Here is a 12,271-nt window from a genome sequence, read left to right as displayed (position 1 = left end):
TCTCCCCTCCCAAGGGTGGGCATACAACCCAGATATGGCTAATCAGAGACTTCCCTGGGCTTGTATATGCTGATACGGAGAAAGAGAAGTCCTCTTTCCCTCTGGGTTGCTAAACAGAAATTAAAGAAAGCGAAGTTGTTTACAACCATTGCCCCCACTTGTATGGAGGAAGCTCATTTATAGTAGGACAAAATGAGGGGATCACAGAAAGAAGCATAGTTGATTGTGTGGGCATGTGTGAAAAGAGAATGATTCAGATATAGATCTTTATCTCTATCTGGCCATCACCCATCCATCTATCCACTCATCCATCTATCATTGAGAAAAGGTAGGGAAGTAATCTGAAACTACTTTAGTCTCTGGACTAAGAGAGTCATAATGAAACTAACAATCTCTTTGTGTACCACTGCTTGCCCAAAAGTCATTTATTTTGTCAGTTACTGGTGAGCCAAGATTCACTCCAGGTTTCTCTGATCCTCTGGTTTGCTGCTGGCCCCCTGCCAAGCTGCCTCCTAAAGGCGGGTAAACCCTGGTCCTGCCTTAAAGAAACGAAGTCTGTGAGGACATTAGACCTTTCTAAACCACTGCAAAGCAAGGCAGAACACAACGCTATAACAGAGATACAAATAAAATTCAGTGGGATCCACAGGGGAGTAAATATTTGGCACCATGATTGTGCCTCAAGTCAGCCCAGGGCCAACTTTGGGGGATTCCTGAATACTTGGATGCACAAAGGAACCCTAAAGTAAGTCTGTCTCCTCAAGTCACTTTGGACTTGCATGGACACTGGCCGTTTACTGATGTGTAACCAGCAATTCCCACAACCCCGAACAGAAACTAATTGCTTCGAACTGTGGCCATATTTGCAGAGCTCAGTGTTGTCTGTGGCTTTGCCAATCATATTTAGAGTTACCCTGAAACCTTTGCTCTGAAGCTTACCCCGCCCCGCTCCCGATCACCGCTCTGCTCTCTGATCAGTCCAGTTGCATTACTTCCTGCTACAACCGCAGTAAGCCTGCAGCTGAGTAGGGGTTGGAGAAAGGTAAGTGTGGGTATTTATTTCCCAGGCGTTTACCAAGGGAAACGAGTTTACATATGCCATTTACAAGCTATTTCCAAAATGTGCAGTGAAAGTAGTTGTCTATTCCTAGAGTCTAAAACAGTGGTTTTCAACCTTTTCTTTTTCCTTGAGTTCACTTTATGCCAGGCAAAATAGTCCACAGCCAATCAACCCCTTCCTTTCTGTGTACTAATGGAAAAATAATTTAAGAATATTATTGAGGGGCCATTACAAAGTATATTTTGGGAGATTAAGTGTACATTTGCTTTACCAGTTAGGGCATAAATGATTCATATTCAAATTGCAATGCATAATTGTCTTTATGTGTAGTTACCGAAAAATTAAAGGCCAAAAAATACAGTTGCAGCAAATATGCAACACTGGTCATTTTAACCAAACAAATCACAATTAACTTGATAATGATGAAGCTAAGTTAACAGCAAATTATACTTAAAAGCAAGAATGGCAGCACTTGAAGACTTTGACTCACACATGGCGACACAGAGTAATGACAAAGCGCCATCCAGAGAATGTCATCCAGAGAATGTGGGCAAGCTTCCACCAGAACTTTCCCTGGAAGCCAGACTTCTTGGTGGAATATTAAATTAGAATCCTCAATAAAATTTAGTAACTCGTTGATTCTGGTTTATGAATTCCAAATTAGATTAACCTTTTATAATTCACTTAGCATGCTATTAGTAAATAGGTCTTAGAGGTACATAAAAACGAGCATATGGATTTGTAAATAGTTTGTCCCAAAGGACTAAAGAAAAGATTAACTTTCTTGGGTAGGTTTGAGGCCCATCAGGTGTGCCTTGGGTAGCTTTTGAGAATCACTGGGTGGAAGGCTCTGGAACACAGCTGAATTGCTATTCGCCCAAGACTTTGACCAAGGCAGGAGTGAGTTATGAGAGCCAGGGACATTTATTCCAACCCTCTTGCCTTCTACAGTAAGAGTTATGCCAGGACCTCAGGAGAAAACAGAGCATTCCAACCTGACACTGCTAGTTAGGTTAGCATGGAGGTCAATTTTCACACTAGTTAATTAAAAAGAGCAACCTCCTCAAAGCAATGAAAGTAGATGCTGGTGACTCACAGAGTTATGGTATTTTATTTGTGACTAAAAATTAAATGAAAGAAAGACTAGGAAGTAGTCTATCAGAAAACCTGGCAGGACCAGTCTCCAGAGGGGTCAATGCGTTGTTTTTCTACCTTAACAAAGAATACTTCATAATTGTGGCACTTCCAACATTTCAAAATACGTTTGCATATATTACCTAATCTTTAGTGAGGAGGTGCAATTTCTGAGGTGACTAGAGGGTTTGCAGCTCCCCGACTCTTTATTTCCCCTTTTCTCAGTATTCTCCTTCCTTCTTGGGTTCACATCCCTCTTAATCTATCCTACTCACTTGTTCTTTCTGCCTGGTTTCTTAGCTTTGTCAGCTCGCCCAGGCCTTGCTTACTCTGGATTTTTCAGGGTTTCTCAGAGTTAAAGAGGTGACTGATCCTGGAATCAAAATCTAATTCAACCTAGATCTGTCGTGTCCTTTAAGAAAATGTTTTTTGGCTTTTCAAATGAGTCAAATAGAACCTCTCATGTAATACGCCTTCAGTCCTGGATAAATGATCCTAGGTAATCAGGCTTATGAATTGCAAGTGATCATGGATGGCATGGGCCATCTTGTACCTCTAGCCTAGAGCTGGCCAGCACCAGCTTCCATGTGTCTTGGTTGTGGAATGCAAAGTTCGGTAATTTGGTGGGTGTCGTGGGTAGACCTGTGTCCTTCACCTCCCACTGCCACCACAATTCATATGTTGGACCTCAACCCCCAGTACTTCAGAATGTGGCCTTATTTGGAGATAGGGCCTTTAAAGAGGGAATCAAGTTAAAATGAGGGCATAAGAGTGCCCCTCCCCCATTTGACTGGTATCATCATTGAAAAGAAATCTGGACACAGAGACAGACTCAGAGAGAGGGATGACAAGGTCGAGATGCAAGAAGGCAAGCCATCTACGAGCCAAGGAGAAAGGCCAGGAACAGAGCTTCCCTCAGAGCCCTCAGGAGGAGGCAGCCCAGCCGATGCTGTATTCTCGGACTTCAGCCTCCAGAACTAGGAGACGATACGTTTCTGTTGTCTAAGCCACTAAATGGTGCTTTTTATGGCAGCCTAGCAAACTAACACAGGGCACAACAGAAGCCAGGAGACTCATTTCTCCCACCTCTTCATGGGATTATTTTAAGAATTGAGTAAGCTAATAGATATAAGAGCACTTTGCAAAGAGTTAAAGCCACAGTGAAGATGAAAGGGATTGGTAAAAACAGAGTAGCATTCCCTAGCTACCATATTTAAAACTATCATTCTTCAAAGCACCCCCTTGGGGCACCTGAGGACCTCAGTCTTTAAGCGTCTGCCTTCAGCTCAGGTCATGATCCCAGGGTCCTGGGATGGAGCCCCACATGGGGCTCCCTGCTCAGTGGGGAGTCTGCTTCTCTCTCTCCCTCTGCCCCTCCCCTTGCTTGTGCTCTCTGCCCTCATCAAGGAGTCTCCTTGAGTCTCTCTCTCTCTCTCCCTCTGCCCCTTTCCCCACGCTCTCTTTCTCTCTCAAATAAATAAATAAGATCATAAAAAAATAGAAGTCACCCCCTTACATGCATATGTACTAAATCCCCTTCCCTGCTGATTTATTTTTCTCTGTATAACTCTTACCACCTTATGACATAGTATATATTTTACTTATTTATTTTGATTATAGTCTGTTTCTTCCCATGAGTATGAACTTTCTATTTTGTTCATTGCTGTCTCTCCAGCACCTAGAACTTTGGCTGGCATGTGGCAGGTCTCAAAACATACTGGTTGGATGAATTGTAAATGCATATTTGCCTCCACTCATCTTCATCAGGCTATTGCCGACTAATTCTTTAAGACCAAAGAAGGGGCATCTCCTCCCTTAGGAAAACTTCCAGGGTCACTCTCCTCTTCCTTAGTTTGGGGCTCTTCTTCCATCCTCTTAAATGGGTAATTCTATCATCGCCCTGACCACATCACACTTCCTTGACTCCCTCACTGTGGGTTCTTGAAGGTAGGATCCACCAAGATGTGTATATCCTGTATTCCAAGCAGATGACTCTGAACCTGAACCTTAGTGGGCACTCCATACTTGACTGTTGCATGAGCAGGTAACTGGGGAGAAAGGGAAGGGCAGAGAAGGTTCAGAACTGGCTCACTAGGATAGCACGTACTGGTGAGGTTGAGAAAAGGGAACTTTGAGCACTGTTGGTGAGAACCTAAATTGGTGCAGCCATTATGGAAAACAGTATGGAGGCTCCTCAAGAAATTACAAATAGAACTACCATATCATGCAGCAATCTCACTTCTGGGTATATGTCCAGTGGAGATGAAATCATTATCTTGAAGAGATATCTGCTTTCTCATGTTCATTGTAGCTTCATTTACAATAGCTAAGATATGAAAACAACTTTTTAAGTATCCATCTATGGCTGAATGGGTAAAGAAGATATTGTGTATGTGTGTATAATTATTCTTATGTATATATATCATATATGTATATAATGAAATACTACTCAGTCTAAAAAAAGAAGGAAATCTTGCAACTTGTGACAGCATGGGTGAACCTAGAGGGCGCTATGCTAACTGAAATAATTTGGTCAGAGAAAGACAAATACTGCATGTCCTCACTTACATGTAGAATCTAAAAAAGCCAAATTCATAGAAACAGAGAGTACAATGGGGTGGGGGGAGCTGGGGAGTGGGGAAGGCAAGGAGACATTGGTCAGAGTACAAACTTGTAGCTATAAGACGAAGTTCTGGGAATCTAATGTACAGCCTGGTGACCACGGTTAACAAAACTGTATTATCTATTTGAAAGTTGCTAGGAGACGAAATCTTAAATGTTCTTACCACAGTCACAACAACAAAATGGTAATTATGTGAGGTGATAGATCTGTTAACTAATCTTGCAGTAATCATTGCACAGTATTTATATGTATCAAATCATTGCAGTGTGCACTTAAACGTACGCAATGTTGTATTTCAATTACATCTTAATAAAGCTGGGGAAAAAATCATAAAAAAGAAGGGGCCCACTAGGGTGCTGACCTTGTAGCCCAGGCTGCGTTCATGAGCTGTCAACAGTGGTGAGCACTCAAAAGGAATGCCACCCTCACATGCTGTTCTGGGGCCCCCAGAGGAAACAAGAAGTTAACAGTGACGTGAGCCATGAGGAGGGCCTCATGGATTTGAAATAAAAGAAATTAAAATCAGTTAAGCAGACTAGAGCTATGCAATGCCACTTTAAAGATCAAAAAATGAAAGTCTCCTGGATACACAAAACAGGAGTCTCATCGGATGAATATATGAACATAACTGAAGACAGAATGAATTCCCCTGGGGCTGGGGTGAGGAGTGGAGGTTGTCAACCTAGGAAGTTCAGTTAGGAAAGGGAGAACTGAGGGGCCTTTGGCAGTTGAGCCCGGCTTAAAGTGCCCGGCCTGGGGATGAAGGTGTCAGACTTTCCTGGGACGTTTTTGATGGGAACTAGACCCCGGAGGTAGGGGCAAAGCCCACCTGGGAACGGGAGAGCCCAGCGTGAGCTGCAGGTACTGCCAAGGTGGGGCTCCAACATAATAGAGTGATTGAGGGTAAGAATCCTCTGCCCCTGGGAAGTCTGGTGTTGCTGTTTGCATTTGAAAAGGAAAAAGTACAGGAGAGAAAAATCTATGAAGGTCATGGTGCTCTGGGTGAAGAATTAAGGATCTCAGGCTGATGCTTCTTGTCTGCAAAGAATGACGAAAAGCATCATGCTTGCCAGAGTAACCCACCTTTGGAGTTTCACGATCCAGGGAAGGATAGTCATCATTTGGTCTGTTCATTCATTCGTTCGAATATTTTCGAGCCAGACCAGCTGCTAGATGTTGGGAATACAAAAATCAATGTTAACATGTAGTTCAACTAAGAACTTTAACCTCCAGGATCTGTGTAATCTAGAAGCCAGTTCAAACAAGTGTCCTCTGGCTTCCCCCCAGGGGGTTAGGAAGGGCAGCCATAACATGGAGGACCACAAAGCTAATCAAGCAGAGCAGAAGGCTGTTAGAAGAGTAAAATGCCAACCCACTGGGGGATCTGCCTCACAACCTCTTGCTGGGAATGTTAACTGGGACCCAGTAGAGCAGAAATACAGCCCCAGGTAGGCTATAAGCATTGCCACTAATAATCACTTAGCCAAAATTATCATTGAGCTAAACAAGGGAAGGTTTTAGGTAAGCAGATCTTTCTAGAATGTCTGCAGAATCACTGGAATGGGTTCTTGACTTTCTTCATCAACAGTGAAAATTTCAGCAGGGTGCCTGAGACAAAGTAGATTTATATGATGCCTCTCTTGATTACCCCGAAGCCTGCTCACCTAGAGCAGAAAGATTGAAGTGAGTCTGGGCTACTCTTTCCTCATTTTAAAAATAAACAAACATTCTCTGGGTTTTAAAATGTGAATTTCCCCAGAAACACTTTACAGAAGGAATTCCTAGACTGTATATATTTTGTATTCTTTGTAAATTCTATGAATATTTTGCATATTAGAGACAAGAAGATATTCAGTGTTTACTTTGGACGCAAAGGGAGAAGGGAAATAGATAGTCCTTGTCCAATCTTTGTGCAAGTCATCATCTGTGTCCCATCCATCTGAAGTCTGTTCAACACTATGCTGAGTACCAGGGAGATGGAGCAAGACAGAAGGGGAAGGCAGATACAAAGAATTTGACGGCTCGTCTTCAGTAAGCTTCCTGTCTCATAGGGGTGTTGTCAGTTGGGTTCCCTGGGTCTGAGATGGAGATTTGGGAACCAGAAGTTTATCGGGGAGTGTCCTCAAGAACAACACTTTTGTAGGATTTGGCAGAAGGGGAAGTTGAACTGGAACATGATCCCAAAGGGAGCTCTGAGGCTGAGATGGCCCTTCAGAGAGGTCCAGAATTGAGACAAGGGAGATGTATCTTTGTAGAATGTCGTTGGGTGTGGGCTTCCTCCCCGGGAGGGAGAGTAACCTTGGATGAGAGGGAAATTCCTGGGGAGGGACTCAACGATGAGCTTTCGACAGGCAACATCCCCAGACGCTGGGAGGATTTATGCACTGGCCCCGATGGTGGGGATCTGGGGGGCACACCGCAGTGTCCACAATGAGGGAGTATAACACGGTACTACAAAGTGTGGTGCGACACCATGGTGCTGTAATGAAGGTACGGATGCAGTGAAATGGGCACTCAGGAGGTGGAAGGATCACATCTGATGGGGCAAAAGGAAAGCTTCCTGAGGAAGTTGAGGTCTCTGAGTCTGTGCAAGCCCCCCGCCCTTCCTTTAGAAGAGCAAAAGTGATGGACTTGCACATTCCCAGCTGCTGGGGAAGGAGAAGAGAGCCGATGAGAGGAGATAAGATACCCACAATTGTCTCCTTCTCCAGCACTTCCGGAGTTGCAGTCCCAATTATCGATCACTTCTAGCTCCAATATTCAGTGGTCTCGGGTTAGGAAGCCCCTGATAACACTGGGGAGGGCTGCCCCGGGGGCCTTGCAGATACATTGGCTTATGCCCTGACGGACTGGCTTACCTGCTCCAGCCATCCCTGGTCAGGTCCCAGCAATCCCTGTTTGGTCCAGGTCACCAGAGAATTCTGAGTCTAGATGGCACTTTGCTGAGACAATGCCTTCCTTTTTTTTTTTTTTTAAATATTTTATTTATTTATTTGACAGAAAAAGACAAAGCAAGAGAGGGAACGCAAGCAGGGGGAGTGGGAGAGGGGGAAGCAGGCTTCCCGCTGAGCAGGGAGCCCGATGCGGGGCTCGATCCCAGGACCCTGGGATCATGACCTGAGCCGCAGGCAGATGCTTAACTGACTGAGCCACCCAGGCACCCCAGTGTGCCTTCCATTTTCAATTGTTTTTGTTCCTATCAAGCTGGGTTGTGTCAGGGCTAGTGAACCTAGAGCCGCCTTCCCGGGATCAGAGCAGAGGGAGAAAGTGTACGCGGCTCCACTCTGGCAAGTCAGTGGGTGTTGTTATTAGTTTTGAGATTTATCCTTCTGTTTGAGATGCCTCCAGGCTAAAGGAAACAGTTTTTCCATGGATTTACCCTCCAATTAGCAACATGTCCCCTTGCCCACTTTATAATTCTGCTGTTATGCCCTTTAAATTCTCCACCATAGGGAAGGCAAAAACCTGTTTAGAAGCTGAATAATGGAGGGGCACCTGGGTGACCCAGTCGCTGGGTGTCTCCTTTCGGCTCAGGTCATGATCCCAGGGTCCTGGGATCGAGCCCCACATCAGGCTCCCTGCTCCGCGGGAAGCTTGCTTCTCCCTCTCCCACTCCCCCTGCTTGTGTTCCCTCTCTCACTGTGTCTCTCTCTGTCAAATAAAGAAATAAAATCTTTAAAAAAAAAGAATATATGTATATGTATATATATACATATATATATATACATACATATATATATATATAGAGAGAGAGAGAAGCTGAATAATGGATTCCGTCCAGGGCTTTGCATGAATCTGTATACTCCAACACACAACTTTCTATGTCAAGGTTCAAAAATATTACTTCAAGTAGACAAAATTAGACAAAGCAAAGCGCTCTAGCCCTGTTCCAGATAGGGCCTCATTTTCCCAAGCTGTAAAATACAGACATCCGTCTTACTCAATAATCTTTATTTGTTAGGTGCTTCCATGCTAAGAGCCACTGAGTTATAATGATCTGACCTGAAACAGCTGATTGAGACCCAGGAAAGTCCTTCCTGTCAGCCTCTGCTTCTGATCCTGCATTGGGACCACAAACCCAAGAGAGATGCTTCAAGCCCCACTGAGTGAGAACCGTTCTGCTCCCTGAGCCCCCTTGTCCCCTCTCCCAATGTTTCATTTATTAAGCTGAACCACCTACCATCCCAGAATGGGCAGCAGACCCAAACCAGTTTCTTGGAGTTCTTCTGGGTTGGGCCTCCTGGGCCACCGTTACTAACTGTGTCCTGTCTGGGGCCAACCAGCCAGGCCTGGGTCCAGTAGGAACGTAGGGATCCCAACCTGCAGGTGATCAGTAGTTTTCAGGTTTGCCTTCAGTGCTTGGTTCCAATCACCAGATGATGGAATAGGGCCTGCTCATGTTCTTCAGGTGTCCAAAGAGGGAGTGGAGCCAATCTAACATCTAGGCTGAATGCTAAGGGCTTGGTCTCTTCTTCTGTCTCTTGCTTCCCCTCCTCCCACTGACCAGGCCCAGGTTTAGGCTCTGGTGACCTCTAACCAGATAACTGCAAGGCCTCCCTCCTGTTCTCCAGGTTCTGCTTGGTGCATTTCAAACTACATACTGCTGATGGCTCACTCATCCGGCTATGTCCCTCAGTGACTTTCAGTGACTCTTGACTTCATCTCCCAAATTAAGCATGCATTCTGCTCCCTAGTTTTCCAGCTGCATTTCCACCATCCCCCCACTTGACTTCCTATCTGTGGTTATTCAGCCAAATTAAATGCTGGGTTGTTGGGGTGCCTGGGTGGCTCATTTGGTTGAGTGCCCACTCTTGGTTTCGGCTCAGGTCATGATCTCAGGGTCATGATCTCAGGGTCGTGTGATCAAGCCCCGAGTCACGTTGTATGCTCAGTTCAGAGTCTGCTCAAGATTCTTTTTTTTTTTTTTTTAAGATTTTATTTATTTATTTGACAGAGAGAGACACAGCGAGAGAGGGAACACAAGCAGGGGGAGTGGGAGAGGGAGAAGCAGGCTTCCCGCAGAGCAGGGAGCCCGATGTGGGACTCGATCCCAGGACCCTGGGATCATGACTTGAGCTAAAGGCAGTCGCTTAACCAGCTGAGCCACCCAGGCGCCCTCTGCTCAAGATTCTTTCCCCTCCTTCTCTCTCCCCCTTTTCTTCTCCCCCTGCTCACACTTGCACATGCACACACACTCTCTCTCTTTAAAATAAATAAATAAAATCTTCTTAAAAAAAAAACACACGCCAAAACCAAAAAACCCGCTGGATTGTTTTCCAAACCTATTCTGGTAATTGCACACCTCTACTTAAATTGTTCTCTCATCCATCATGTCTTCGTTTCTCATCTTCCATTTCTTTCTCCTTCAAATTTCTTCTTTCACTTCAAGCCATATTCCCTCATGAACATATATAAATAATTCTGACCAAAATTTTAGCAAATCAAATCTAAATATATTTAAAAAGTTAATACATCATGACCAAATAGGGTTTATCCCAGGAATGTAAGGTTAGTTTGGCATTCAAAAATCAACCACTGTAATGCATTGTATTCATTTCCTGGTGTTGTGTAAAAAATGATCCCAAACTTAGCAGTTGAAAATGATGCAAATTTATTATCTCACAGTTTCTGTAAATCAGAAGCCCAAGCATGGCACGACTAGATTCTCTGCTCAGGGTCTCACTGGACTGAAACCAAGGTGTTGGCCATAGCTCTTGTTCTCATTTGGGGTTTGGGGTTCTTTTCCAAACATGGAATAGCCCTCTTTCCATGGCCTCTTTTATTTTAGAAATACTTGCCCCTTGGCCTTATCCCGACCATATCCCCTGCCCTGAAGGCAGCAATGATCTTCATCATCTCGGTGCTATGGAACTGAACTACAAAACCAAGTGTGCTGGTACTTTCCTCTTCTGCTTGATCATTTTGTAACAGTGAATAAAGAGAGAGTCATTTTACTTTATATATTTCTACCCTTTTGCCACAGAACTTGTCTGCATTCCTCTCATTTGGCAGTACTTTTCCCAGTCTGGTAGTCAGCATTTCCAGTAGCTGCTGGGAATGGCTTTCAATTAAATATGGCCATCTGTGAAAGGTACATTGCCACACAGCCCATTACTGTGCAGGAGACAGTGATGGGAGCAACAATTACTCTTACTTACAGTCCGATGGGCCAAGGCACGTTTTTTTTTCTTGCCCAAACAGGGGTCTACCATATCTAGATTAAACTTTCATTTTAAAAAATTTCATCAAATTGAACTAGACACAGACATATCTGAGAAACTGGAACAAATACCCATAGCCCCAACTACTATCCTTTGACACACACTTCAAAAACGGTTCTATACTACCTCCCCCCCACCCGCCTCAGGTGAATCTACTTTGAGACCTTTTCTCATTTTCATTTCTAAGTGTTGGGGGTGGGCAGGGTTATGGCTATGGGAGCCACAGGGACTCTCACTCCCTTCTCTCATAGAGATCTCTACTTGGATGAAGTCAGTCAGTCAAGGAGGTTCAGGTCTGCAATAGTAGTTAACTGCTCAGGCTTTGGAGTCCAACTGTGTGGGATTGAATCTCAGGATATGTTTCTTTTCTTTTCTTTTCTTTTTTTTTAAAGATTTTATTTATTTATTTGAGAGAGAGAGAATGAGAGACAGAGAGCGTGAGAGGGAGGAGGGTCAGAGGGAGAAGCAGACTCCCCGCTGAGCAGGGAGCCCGATGCGGGACTCGATCCAGGGACTCCAGGATCATGACCTGAGCCAAAGGCAGTCGCTTAACCAATTGAGCCACCCAGGCGCCCCTCAGGATATGTTTCTTAATATTTGTCCCTCAGTTTCCTCATCTGTAAAACGGGAACAATAACAGTACTCAGGAGTAGGCTTACTCAGAGACTGAATGAGTTCACTCGTTTAGAAAAATGACTGGCACACAGTAAGTACTCAGTAGTAAAGGTTAGCTATTATTATCTTTACAATTGTTGTTCTCAACCCTGTTTGTATATTCAGATTGGGAAGATTTTGAAAAATGCTGGTGCTCGGAGCCTCATCCTAGATCAGGGCTTCTCACTTGGCAACACCACTGATACTTTTGGTCAGATAATTCTTTGTTGTGGGGCTGTCCTGTTTAGCACCAACCTGGCATTTACCCATTAATGCCAATTTTGCAAACCTCCCCCTATTCTCAGGCGTGATAACTAAAAATGTCTCCAGACATTGCTAGATATCCACTAGGTAGAAAAATTTTACCTCAGCTGAGATCTACTGCCCCACATCAATGAAATCACAGTCTCTGGAGATGAGGCTTGGGTATGGGTCTTCCCAAGGGCAGATCCAGGTTTTGTGGGCCTGAAGCTTATAATATTTGGGGGTCACTCTTCTAGAAAAATAATACAAATGTAAAAATAAGATATAGAAGTGAGTATTATTTAGAATGAGTAAAGAAATTACAACAAAATACTT

General features: G+C 44.2%; 1 protein-coding gene across 1 annotated transcript in view; it reads left to right on the top strand.

Annotated features, from left to right (window-relative positions):
* The first annotated feature begins 1,025 nt into the window (after positions 1–1,025).
* The window catches only part of LPGAT1 (lysophosphatidylglycerol acyltransferase 1), a 122,725-nt gene continuing 111,479 nt past the window's right edge, over positions 1,026–12,271 (top strand). The window contains exon 1 of the mRNA XM_035010494.1: positions 1,026–1,042. The gene's annotated coding sequence lies outside the window, so the exon portion shown is untranslated. The remainder of the gene's footprint in view (positions 1,043–12,271) is intronic.

The sequence above is a fragment of the Mirounga leonina genome, unplaced genomic scaffold (genome assembly GCF_011800145.1).
Source record: "Mirounga leonina isolate KUSES-001 unplaced genomic scaffold, KU_Mleo_1.0 Mir_154, whole genome shotgun sequence".
Classification (NCBI taxonomy): Eukaryota; Metazoa; Chordata; class Mammalia; order Carnivora; family Phocidae; genus Mirounga; species Mirounga leonina.
This window is presented reverse-complemented; position numbering and strand designations above follow the sequence as displayed.